The sequence below is a fragment of the Sander lucioperca genome, chromosome 12 (genome assembly GCF_008315115.2).
Source record: "Sander lucioperca isolate FBNREF2018 chromosome 12, SLUC_FBN_1.2, whole genome shotgun sequence".
NCBI classification, from domain to species: Eukaryota; Metazoa; Chordata; class Actinopteri; order Perciformes; family Percidae; genus Sander; species Sander lucioperca.
Window position 1 is genome coordinate 8,385,085 of NC_050184.1, and position 12,694 is coordinate 8,397,778.

Here is a 12,694-nt window from a genome sequence, read left to right on the forward strand (position 1 = left end):
TGAGTACCTGCCTGAAATGTTGTATTTTAATGTTTTTTTTTAAATAAAGGTGTTGTAAAAAAAAAAAAAAAAAAAAAAGGCCTGTTGCTAATACATCCATGGAACTAATGGATGTGCTTCATAGATACAGTATATATCTATCGATGTGCTTGAACTACAGACTGTACTTCGGCATGCAGACACAAAGAATAAAAAGAGAATAAAGAGGATCAAGAGAGAGAGCCGCCCCCTCTCTCTCTTTCAAACTCAACTCCGATTAAACTGCAAAACTAGACAGTGCTGATAGATTGGGTTACTGTATTGCCTTATTGTAACCCAAAAACATTTTAGAAATATATTTTAGGGCACTGTATTCGCTGATATTTGATAATTTGTGAACAGGAAGTAGGCGCCAAACTGTTTCCTGTATTGCAAAAACGGAGGCTGAAAAATCTCAGACGAAACCGTAAACTATGCAGCACTGATCAAATATAAATCAAGATTCTATTCCTGCATTGCCTATTTCTCATAAACAATGTTTTCATAAACATATTTCAGCTTAATGTTTAACTGTTATTAACTGTTACGTTACAAGATCGTTTGCTACCAGCCAGTCGCTTTTCTTTGTCTACAACACGTTTTTTTTATTTATTTATACTACCAGATCAGTGGTGTAGTCCAGGGTATACGCTGGTATACGGCGTATACCTACTTATTTTTCAGTCAGCATTGCGTATACCCACTTCTAAACCCCCCCTGATGCGCACCATTCAGTAATATCTGTGAGCCAGATTGCCCATTTTTTCCTCAAGGATAGTGAAGCCATGACCCACCCTCCTCTGCCTCTAATTGGCTGGTACTCGCTGCTTTCACTGATTAGATTGGTTAACTTTAGGCATGAGGACTGATGAGCCAATCAGAGGCAGAGTAGGGCGGGTCATGCCGAGGAAAATATCGCTAATACCTCAGGTGCCAGTGAAAAAAAACCAAAAAAAAACCTCAGGTGCCGGTGCCACTTGACTACGATAACGGTAGCAGACCAAACAGATGAAGAAATAACACAAGCGGCGGTGTGCCACCCCAGTTGATGGAAGACATAATTCTGAAGTAAGTTTTAAGGTGGTTTCCAAATGAATCATTATTTTAAACTACTGGCAAATTGCCAGTGGCAATATGACTGCACATTTAGAGGAGAAGAGATAACACCATGTTTGCCTCATGATAAATACATTTTACATTCATCCAGGCTGCTTGTGTGACCAGTAGTAACTACAAACTGCTCCTAATCAAGTCATGATCATTTTATAATAGTGAGCAAGTAGAAATGACAGATTTTTGGGTAAACTAAATCATAGTCTTACATGTCACTGTTTCTAAAACAGGGCTTTTTTCTGGACTACTTTAAAAAAAAAAGAAAAAAAGGTGAACACTGAGAGTATACCCACTTCTCCAGGGACCACTACACCACTGTACCAGATGACTTTTCATCAGATGGGATAGACCATTAGGAATAGCTTTCATTAAATAACTAAATTCTCTGCTCGTAACAGAAAAAGATTTAACAAGAAGGAATTGTTCGTAACTGAATTATAACCCATCGCTTACAATAACAATACTTTCATCAACCCAATTTCTATCTTAAAGATAGATTTTTTTCTAACAGTAATGTCACCATTATTCTATATGATGGTTTTGTGTGGGGGAAAGTTATGTATGTAGCATAATTTCCAAGCAAGGAGGACCTGTTGATAAAATTTAGATAACTTTATAGGAAATTTGGTAATGTTAATATTACAAGCAAGTAGAAAATAAACACCACCCAGTTTCCAAAAAATATTTTTTGGAATAAAATACCAAATCAAATTTGGGGCTTTAAGACCCCAATTCATTTTACCTTAAATGTATTATTTTAATCAATAAAATGTAATTTTTTTTTTTGTATTATATACAGCTATTACATACACAAAAAAACTATACAACACACTAAAAGACAGGGGGATGTAATGCATCACTTGTATTAACAAAAGAGGTATGGAAAGAAATAACTTTTTATTAACAAGTTCTTTCAGTGTCCAGCTTATGTCATACAACATATTTTTTTAATCTCGGTTAACTCCGTTGATGGAGTCGATTGTGTCCCTTTGTGTCTGCAGTGGGCTACCGCATCTGTGAGGACTGGGCCGCTGCTGGAGGGTTGAGGTGCACATGGTGCACACATCTGCTCAGCTGCAGCACCACTGACCCCGCTGGAACAGGCAGTGAATAGGAGAAATATACATTTGTTGTAAATAAAAATCTTGGTTTTTGTACCCAATAATGTCTTAATATCTTGAATGTATTTGGTTCACTTTCATGTCAAACAATACAAGTTAGCCTATCTGGGTCATCCGGTGCATCGTGTCCCCCTCCAACTCCGTTACAGCTCCACTCAGGAGGGATTCCCCGATAATCCCTGCCAGATTCTCATCAAGTGGGGTGAACTCTGGTGTGCCTTTCCCTCCGCCTGTGGCACAAACACTACCACGGTGTGCCATCAGGTGTTTTTTTGCCTAAACTTTTCATTTAATTTATTATTTTATCTCGAACAATCAACAATGTTGCAAAACAAAACAAAACCAAACAATTAAAACCACAAAATAAAACACAAACAATCAGAATTTAACAAAAAAAACAAAAAAAAAAACGGATTAGTTAGAGAATGGAGCAGGCGGAAGCAATTAGCTTATTTGGTCCTGCCCCTATTTCACAAAATCATATTATTACAAAGCAAATAAATATGCAAATACAGCATACAATTTTTCAGGTCTTACAATAACTTACAACAATATACAACAATAACTTTACATTAGCCTACAATTCCATTCCTTTGTTTCGGTCTATTCTTTTCTGTATTGGTCAAGTATTGATTTCTTTATAGTATTGATGAACTGAATGATATTATGGCTCTGTTTGATGTCATTGTTCAGTCCATTCCATAAGGTCACCCCACAAACTGAAACACACATGCTTTAACAGCAGTTCGTGCAAGAGGTTGCTTGAACATACATTGTGCTCTTAGATGATAACCCCTGTCTCTTTCATTAAACATTGCGTGTATGTTACATGGTAAATTATTTTCTTTAACTTTAAACATAAATTGTGCAGTTTTGAATGTAACAATGTCCAAAAATTTCAGCAAATGTGAATTCAAAAACAGATGATTAGTGTGCTCATAATACCTGGTGTGATTTATGAACCCGATTGCTCTTTTTTGCAATGTGCAAATATTATGTAAGTTGCTTTTGTAGGTATTTCCCCAAACTTCCACACAATATAACATATATGGTAAAATAAATGTGCGTAACTATCGGTAAGCAGGGTAAGTGGTGCTTACGGCCCGGACCAATCAGGGGCCCGCATCACTGGAAGACATTGACTGACAGCCGGGGCCCCCTATCGCATTTTCATTACTCGCGACAATCCCAGCAGTCCCACATGCAGCCACTGACCAAGCGGGAGTGAGAACGGGTCAAATTAATTTCCTTGTTTCTGTTGAAGACGAGACGTGTGTGACTCGAACATCTCACATTTACCAACAAAACGTACAGCGAAAGACCATGCAAAACATTTCAGACCGTCCTGCCAACCTGTATACATTTTAACATCAATGTACGCTGTAACGATTTTTCACTCTAAAGTCAGCGGCTACTGTTTCAATACTGTCGGCTTTCTGCAGCGGGCGGGCTGCTGCTCCATTTCCCCCGCGACTGACGCGCGCATGCACACACACACACACACAATCACACACGGTGGATGCAGGAAAAACCGGAGATGAGACGATGACCTAAATTGAGGACAGCTACGCTCGTTATTGTAAGTGCAATGATAAGTTAAAGTCCAATAAGTACTTTATCAAACCGTATAAATATGTGTGTGTGTGTGTGTGTGTGTGTGTGTGTGTGTGTGTGTGGCCAGGATAGGAAATTAACTAACAATGAAGTTAAGATCAACAATCCACTGACAGTGACAGATAGGTTCTTATTTGATTAATTCAATAAATTATTATTTTTTGTCTTAAATCCACCAGCCATTTTCATATTATACCAACATCCTGAGCCTTTTTGGTAAGGTTACTAGGAAATCTCAGCCCAAAGTAATTAATTAATAGTAATAATTATTATTCTACCCAAAACAAGTTTCCTTTTTATTTTTAAAGAACTATACAAAAAAATTATACAAACATAACAAGACATTTTGGGCCGCAACAATCTAAAAAAAAAAAGGTCTCGGAATCCTGGAGGGACTGCCCTTGTGTGTTTTTTCATGTGTTATGGTGCGCATTCACCAGTGTTGTTGTTGTTGTTGTCGTGGTGCGCATAGGCTACTCCTGATTTTGTCAGTCATCTCATCTCTTATATGCAGTGTCTCTATGATCCTATCCTGTCCTATTCATGGTAGCCTACTCGTGGACATTGCGCCCTCGTCACGTGCTGTACTAGGGGGGCCCGCCTTGATAATCCTGGATAGGGGCTCGGGTTGGCTCGTTACACCACTGTGCAGTACAGAGTATGTAATGTATTTTGGTTCAATATGTATCTAGTTTTGCTCAATATACTAATACTCCTGGCCATCTTCATGCACAGATATTTAATGTGGGGCTTCCAGCACAGTTTGTGGTCAAGTACAACACCCAGAAATTTACTTTCATAGACTCTTTCAATTGTTTCGTTATCAATTACTATTTTAACATCTATTTATAGTATGATTTCCAAATATCATGAATTTAGTTTTGTTCAAGTTTAAAAATAACTTATTTTATGTCTGACCACTGTTTCTTATTTCTGCCACAGTTCTGCTTCCGGGGCCCACAGTATTTACTGCATCTGCCACATGCTGCCATTCTACCGCCTTTCACCGAACAACTTATTTTTTTTGCTTCTCTCTTCCTCCCCAACAAGTACTTCCACTTCACATTGTGCGCTCTTTCTGACGCTGTCTTCCTTCAGTGGTCAGGATAAATGAATATTCATTGACTGACTATGTATAGGCAACTCTGGGCGTTGCCTGGGTGGGACAAGACACTCGCTTACCGGTGCCACATTTAGAGTTGATTGGTGATTTATAAAGGGAAACCGGCATAAGACGTGCATGTGCACAGTTTTATATTTCAGAATATTTCTGTATGTAGGCACATCCTATCCTATCATTTAAATCTGTTTTATAAATGAGGCCCCTGAACACAACAAATGTTGAGGATGAAACATTGTCACTCCTGCCACCTAAAAAGAGGCAAAATGTCAATGTTTCTATTTTTCAAGTTACATAACGTAGGAATTCGTCTTAAACAGCATTACTAACCTTGAGACCTATTATTAGTTTATATTACAGAATGAAGGCGATATTTCCCCAGTGATAGAACGTTTTTTTGCACAATTGGTTTGCCAGTCCAGTCAATAAGACAGAGGATACAACAGAAAGTTGAAGTGTTTTTAAAACCCTAAATGATTCGGGGCTTTTGAGAAAACATTTGGGGCTGGAGCTCCAGAAGCCACCCACACACTCCACTCCTGCTACAAAGTCAAACTTCATCTAAACACACAAGAAAATTAAACGTCACAGTACTCACCACACTGTTGATCTTGCAAGCAAAGTGCAAACATTTCACAGCAATGACTGCTATTGAACCAAACTTATTGTAAAGTAGTTTACCCACCTCACGTGGTTTCCATACAACTTTTTACTAATGGTTTTTACTAACCACGACATCACCCTATAATCTATCTCTCATGAGAGCCCATCCCAACCTACCAAGCAGAACAAGGAGTTCCGCCCTTTCATCAGCAGGTTTCCTGAACTCAAACTTTGGTGGCCTGGCCATCTATTGTTGCAAATGATCTCCTTTCAAATGACCTGTGCGGTCAAAGCTTAAGTCATGCAGAGCTCAATTGTAAGAGGAAGTGGCATGTTGGCATGAACCAAAGACACCTGGTTGAATTCATTAATTCATTTGTGTGTATTTGCTTGTGACCCTATGTGATACCACAACCTCATCTGTACTTCATCTTTACTTTATCCCTTTCATACATCAATTTTCTCTGTTGACTTAGCTTTCCATTTAATATAAACACTTTTCATTAGACTTTAGAGACTGTATCTCTGACAGGCATGAGTTATGCTTAACAGCAAAAGTAGTTATTTTTAACAGCAAGCAGTTTTAAGAAGTTTTAGCCATTGTAAAAATGATGTAGCCTATCAAGGAAAACACTATTATTGTTTGCACAATGATCAAGTTCACATTTTACTGCATTAACTATTGACAGTTTGTGTTAAACCTTTCCTGACTTTCACATGTTGAGGCGTAATTCCATGTCCTCTTGAATACCGAAGCAGGTAAAGAGGAAAGTGGTTTTGCATCAGTTAACATACAGCTGGCATTTGCCTGGTGTATGAATAGATAATCTTTGGTTGTTTGGTTCTTTTGGTTTTGGTTTGGTTTTGTTTTGGCCTATGGAGTTTTACTTGTGCCCTGGTTAGGTCTGCACGATTATGGCCTAAATGATAATCACAATTATTTTGATCAATGTTGAGATCACAATTATTTTTGCATGCGGCCCTCGTCCTCAATCAATTTCCAAATATCAATAAATCGTTGGTTTCTCAGCGGCCGTTACATTTCAATTGTATTTATACTGTCCTCCGTTAGAGGGCGCTACCTCAATTGCAAGAGGTTTGTTGCCAAGCAACTGCGGCCTCATCAGGTCTTGCCCGGCAAACCTCAACGACACACGGCACAAAGAGAGACATGAGTGGCCAAAAAAGAAAATTGGACCAAGAGAATCGTGTCTTCCAGGCAAGATGGGAAACAGATTATCTTTTTATGGAATTCAAAGGCAAACCTATGTGCTTAGTGTGCCTGGAAACAAAATCAGCCATGAAGGATTGCCACTTGAGTCGCCACTACAACACCAGGCACAGATACGACATGTACACCTGTCGCTGACCTCAAAAAGAAAAATAGACCGACAGCAGAGCCTTTTTACCAAAGTCACGACCACACAGGAATCCTCTCTAAAGGCATCTTACGCTGTTTCCCTTGAGCTTGCTAAAGCAAAGAAGCCCTTGTCAGATGGCGAAACAGTGAAGTGATGTGTAGTAGAGATGGCTAAAGCTTTTGGAGATAATAACATGGCTGAGAACTTTGAAACGGTCTCTCTATGAGAGTGGTATCAATCTTCTAATCTAACTCACAGTAAGAAAGTGATTTCCCAAACCGTCAAACTTTTTCTTGGAACTCCTACTACAGTTGCCCATCCCTGATCCACACTGTTCATACATAACATAAATTCTCTAGTGAGGAATATTAATCTGTGCACTAACTTTTTTCAAACCCTAAAGGTTTGAAAGCTCCTGAACACTAATTGGTCAGAAATGTACTTACACAGGAGAAAGAACTGTTGTGATAAGTTGAATCTTTGCACATAAATTGCTAACACAAGAGAAAATCAGCATATGAATTGAAAAAGTATACATCAGATTCAATGTACACCATACGTTTTTTTTTTTGTTGTTTTTTTTGATTGTGCTCATTCTTATTAGGTCTTATAAGGTTATGTGTTATTAAACAGCCTCAGATCATCACATTAAGTTAATGCATTCATAAAGTCAATCCAATAAAGATATAAAATGGAATTCAATTCAATTCAATTCAATTTTATTTATAGTATCAAATCATAACAAGAGTTATCTCGAGACACTTTACAGATAGAGTAGGTCTAGACCACACTCTATAAAGCCCCAACAATTCCAATAGTTCCCCCAAGAGCAAGCATTAGCAGTGGCTATTGCGACAGTGGCGAGGAAAAACTCCCTTTTAGGAAGAAACCTCGGCAGACCCAGACTCTTGGTGGGCGGTGTCTGACGGTTGGGGTTATGACGGTACAGGATGTAGCGTGGCACAGCAGAGCATGGGTGGACGCGGTGGACGCAGCAGGACGTAGCCGAGCTTTGCAGGGAATCGCAGAGCGTAGCAGGGTGTAGCAGGTCCATAGCCACAGCTGCACCCAAGACCCAGGTCTTGGTGTCGCCCTAATCCGAGGCGATGTTCTGGGCGAAGAAGAAACATAAGGACTCTGGGGAGTAAACTCCCCAGAGCTAGGTGAGTAACAAGCACTTCTGAGACAGGATGTGCATAAAAGGAAACAAAAGAAAAGAGCGTGTCATAAGAAGGAACTTCCTCGGCAGTCTAGAATTATAACAGCATAACTAGGAGAGGCACTATATTATTGATTATACGATAGGTAAATCTGATGACTGTAAAGAGAAGCAGAGAAAAGCAGGGGTGCTGTGTCTGCAGCTATACACCCTGCCCCGCCGGTCTAGGCGTTCACTGCAACTCCTCACTCCCTAACTATAAGCTTTATCAAAGAGGAGAGTTTTCACTTTAGTCTTAAATGTAGCGACGGTGTCTGCCCCCCGAACCCAGATTGGGAGCTGGTTCCACAGGAGAGGAGCCTGATAGCTGAAGGCTCTGCCTCCCATTCTACTTTTAGAGACTCTAGGAACCACAAGTAACTCTGCATTCTGGGAGCGTAGTGCTCTAGTGGGACAATAAGGTACTAAGAGGTCCTCAAGATATGAAGGAGCTTGACCATTTAGAGCTTTATAGGTCAGAAGAAGGATTTTAAATTCAATCCTGGATTTTACAGGAAGCCAATGGAGAGAAGCTAATACAGGAGAAATATGATCTCTTTTCTTAGTTCTTGTCAGAACACGCGCTGCAGCATTCTGGATCAGCTGGAGAGTCCTAACGGACTTATTTGAGCATCCTGATGATAAGGAATTACAGTAGTCCAGCCTGGAAGTAACGAATGCATGGACTAGTTTTTCTGCATCATTTTGAGATAGGATGTTCCTAATTTTAGCAATGTTACGAAGGTGAAAAAAGGCTGTTCTAGAGGTGTGTTTTAGATGGGCGTTAAAGGATAGATCCTGATCAAAAATAACTCCTAGATTTCTGACAGTAGTACTGGAGGCCAGGGCAATGCCATCCAGAGTAATTATATCTTCGGCTAATGAGGTTCGTAGGGGTTTGGAGCCCAGCACAATAACTTCGGTTTTGTTTGAGTTTAACATCAGGAAATTGTAGGCCATCCATGATTTTATATCTTTAATGCAAGCTTGAAGTTTAGCTAGCTGGCTGGTTTCGTCTGGCTTGATTGACAGATATAATTGGGTGTCATCCGCATAACAGTGAAAGTTAATTGAGTGTTTCCTAATAATATTGCCTAGAGGAAGCATATATAAGGAGAATAGAATTGGTCCAAGCACTGAGCCTTGAGGAACGCCATGGTTAATTTTAGCGTAATTGGAGGGTTTATTGTTAACATTAACAAATTGCGATCGATCAGAGAAGTAGGACTTAAACCAGTTTAGTGCGATTCCTTTAATGCCAACTAAATGTTCCAGTCTCTGTAAGAGGATGGTATGGTCAATAGTATCAAATGCAGCACTAAGATCTAATAAGACAAGTACGGAGACAAGTCCTTTGTCTGATGCAGTTAGAAGATCGTTAGTGATTTTCACCAGTGCCGTCTCTGTGCTATGATGCTTTCTAAATCCTGACTGAAAGTCCTCAAATAAGCTATTGCTATGTAGAAAATCACATAACTGATTAGCGACTACTTTCTCAAGGATCTTGGAGAGAAAGGGAAGGTTAGATATAGGTCTATAGTTGGCTAAGACCTCAGGATCGAGGGTGGGTTTTTTCAGTAGAGGTTTTATCACAGCTACTTTAAATGACTGCGGTACATAACCTGTCAATAAAGACATATTTATCATATCTAGCAATGAAGTGTTAACCACGGGTAACGCTTCTTTAAGTAGCCTCGTTGGGATGGGGTCCAAGAGACAGGTAGATGGCTTAGCTGAAGAGACCTTTAGCATTAATTGTTGAGGGTTTATAGGATAAAAGCAATCTAAGTATATGTCAGGTCTAGTCGTTCTTTCTAGCAGTCTGTCAGTTAAAGGTGACCCATTAGAGGTTGGGGGAAAGAGGTGATGAATAGTATCTCTAATTGTTATAATTTTATCGTTAAAGAAACTCATGAAGTCGTCACTACTCAGAGCTATAGGAATAGATGGCTCAATAGAGCTGTGGCTATCTGTCAGCCTGGCTACAGTGCTGAAAAGAAACCTTGGGTTGTTCTTATTTTCTTCTATTAGTGATGAATAGTAGTCTGATCTGGCCTTTCTTAGGGTCTTCCTATAGGTTTTCAGACTGTCTTGCCAGTCTAAACGAGATTCTTCCAGTTTGGTGGAACGCCATTTACTTTCAAGTTTGCGCGAGATTTGCTTTAATTTACGAGTTTGGGAGTTATACCAAGGTGCTAGTTTCCTTTGCTTCATCGTCTTCTTTTTAAGGGGAGCAACAGAGTCTAAAGTCGTCCGTAGGCAGGCCTTAGCATCGTCTACGAAATGATCAATTTGAGAGGGACTAAAGTTTACATAAAGATCCTCTGTTATATTACGGCACGGTAATGAGTTTAGTGCTGTTGGAATATCTTCCTTAAATTTAGCTATAGCACTGTCAGATAGGCTTCTAGCGTAGAAGCTTTTATCTAATTTCGTATAATCGGGTAGTAAGAATTCGAAAGTTATTAAGAAGTGGTCTGATAATAAAGGATTTTGCGGGAATACTATTACGTCTTCAATTTTGATGCCATATGCCAGCACAAGGTCAAGGGTGTGGTTAAAACAGTGCGTGGCCTCATGCACACTCTGACTGAAACCAATTGAATCTAGTAGTGAGTTGAAAGCAGTACTAAGGCTATTGCTGTCAACGTCCACATGGATATTAAAATCACCTACAATAAGTACTTTGTCTGATTTTAGGACTACACATGATAAAAACTCTGAGAATTCCGATAAAAATTCACAATATGGACCTGGTGCTCGGTAGACAACAACAAATATAATTGGCTGTACTGTTTTCCATGTTGAATGCTGAAAGTTAAGAACGAGATTTTCAAAAGAGTTATAATTTAGTTTAGGTTTAGGATTAATTAACAGGTTTGAGTCAAATATGGCTGCAACTCCCCCTCCTCGGCCTGAGCCTCTAGGAATTTGAGTATTAATATGAGTGGGAGGAGTGGCTTCATTTAGACTGACATAATCTTCATGGCCCAGCCAGGTTTCAGTTAGACAGAATAGATCAATTTGATTATCGGATATCAATTCGTTTACTAGTATTGCTTTAGAAGACAGAGATCTGATATTTAGTAGACCGCATCTAATTTTCCTATCCTGTTCTATCATTGCAGTGGTAGTTGTAATTCCAATTAGGTTGTTAAGTATTGCCCCTTTTTTGGAATGTGTTTGTTTTTTGGTGTAACACTAATGTCACCACATAAGGCAACACTTGCACACATATATTTATTATTACTGTTACTATTATTACTTTGTACTATTATTAATGCATACATTGTAGAAACTGACGGGATTACATTTCACTGATTTTATAGGATTTCATGTGACGAATTGATTGATTGATTGATTGATTTACGTACATGCTAGACTACTGCTAGACCTTATATACTTGGCTTACATTTCCTCAAATGTCAATACAGATTTATTTTTTTACCTCTGGTGTTACAGTTTTAATCATATAATGGGAGCTTAAAATTAGGTTGCAAGTATAGTATAAGTGATGATTAACTTCCTTTCTAAGTGATGCCTAACTGCAATTCCCGTGGATGTATTGCCTCTGTTTCCACATTGAGTTGAAATCCATTTTAGAAAATCTTTGTATCAGAAGTGTGTAATTAAAAATTGAGATGGATCTACGGAGGCAAAAAAAAAGAAATTGCACTATCTAGAAAGTCAAACATCATCTTAACATACCAGGAGACAAAATCCCAGTCACAGTACCAGCTACACTGTTGATAATAAAGCGATTAACCTTGAAAAGAAAGTGCAAACATCACAGAAATGACTGCTTGCAAGAAACACTATTGTGAAGTACACTGTACCCACCTTATTGTATATTAACCCTTATTATACTGTATACTTAAACTAGTGGTATAGATCATATTCATCTGCTGAGTCATTGTAAATTTTCCTATTTCAAATGACATGTGAAATGTGTGGTCCAATGGTAAATTATGCAGGGATGAGGTGTGTAAGAGGAGGTGGTAATTTACCATAAACCAAACATACTGGGTTGATTTCATTTTTTGTGTGTGTATTTGCTTGTGACAATCCTGTGTGATCTTACACGCTCATCTGTACTTGTGAGATCATTCTTGTTGTATAACTTTCTTCTAAAGGGCCATTTCATTTTGAGACTTTCACTGCAACAGCAATAGCTGTTGGTTAACAGCATTAAATTGTTTAAGTAGTTCTAAAAATAATGTATCAAGAAAAAACACGTTGCTGAACATTATGTATGCAATGACAAACGTTTGAGGGTGGAAGGAAGACAATGTGTTGAACAATGTGTGAGTGCAGGAAACAGTTGCAGATGAAAACTTGAATTTTCAAATGTGATACCATTAGTACATCATGGTCTGAATTTAGAAATAGGATACAAACCCTTTTTTACAAACATTAATGTTGAGTTTGCTGTAGCTAATGGATTGGACATCATGTCGTGTTCCCTTTTAGTTGATTCACATGGTACAACACACGTGATATGGAACATCAAGCCCCCACGTGACCTGTAGTGATGTATGAAACGGCC

The 12,694-nt window shown here is 38.8% G+C and overlaps 1 long non-coding RNA gene across 1 annotated transcript in view; it reads right to left on the bottom strand.

Moving 5' to 3' along the window:
* Positions 1 to 1,984: 1,984 nt before the first annotated feature.
* Positions 1,985 to 12,694, bottom strand: part of LOC118496511 — a 29,875-nt gene continuing 19,165 nt past the window's right edge. The window contains exon 3 of the long non-coding RNA XR_004899077.1: positions 1,985 to 2,225. This is a non-coding gene — a long non-coding RNA (uncharacterized LOC118496511). The remainder of the gene's footprint in view (positions 2,226 to 12,694) is intronic.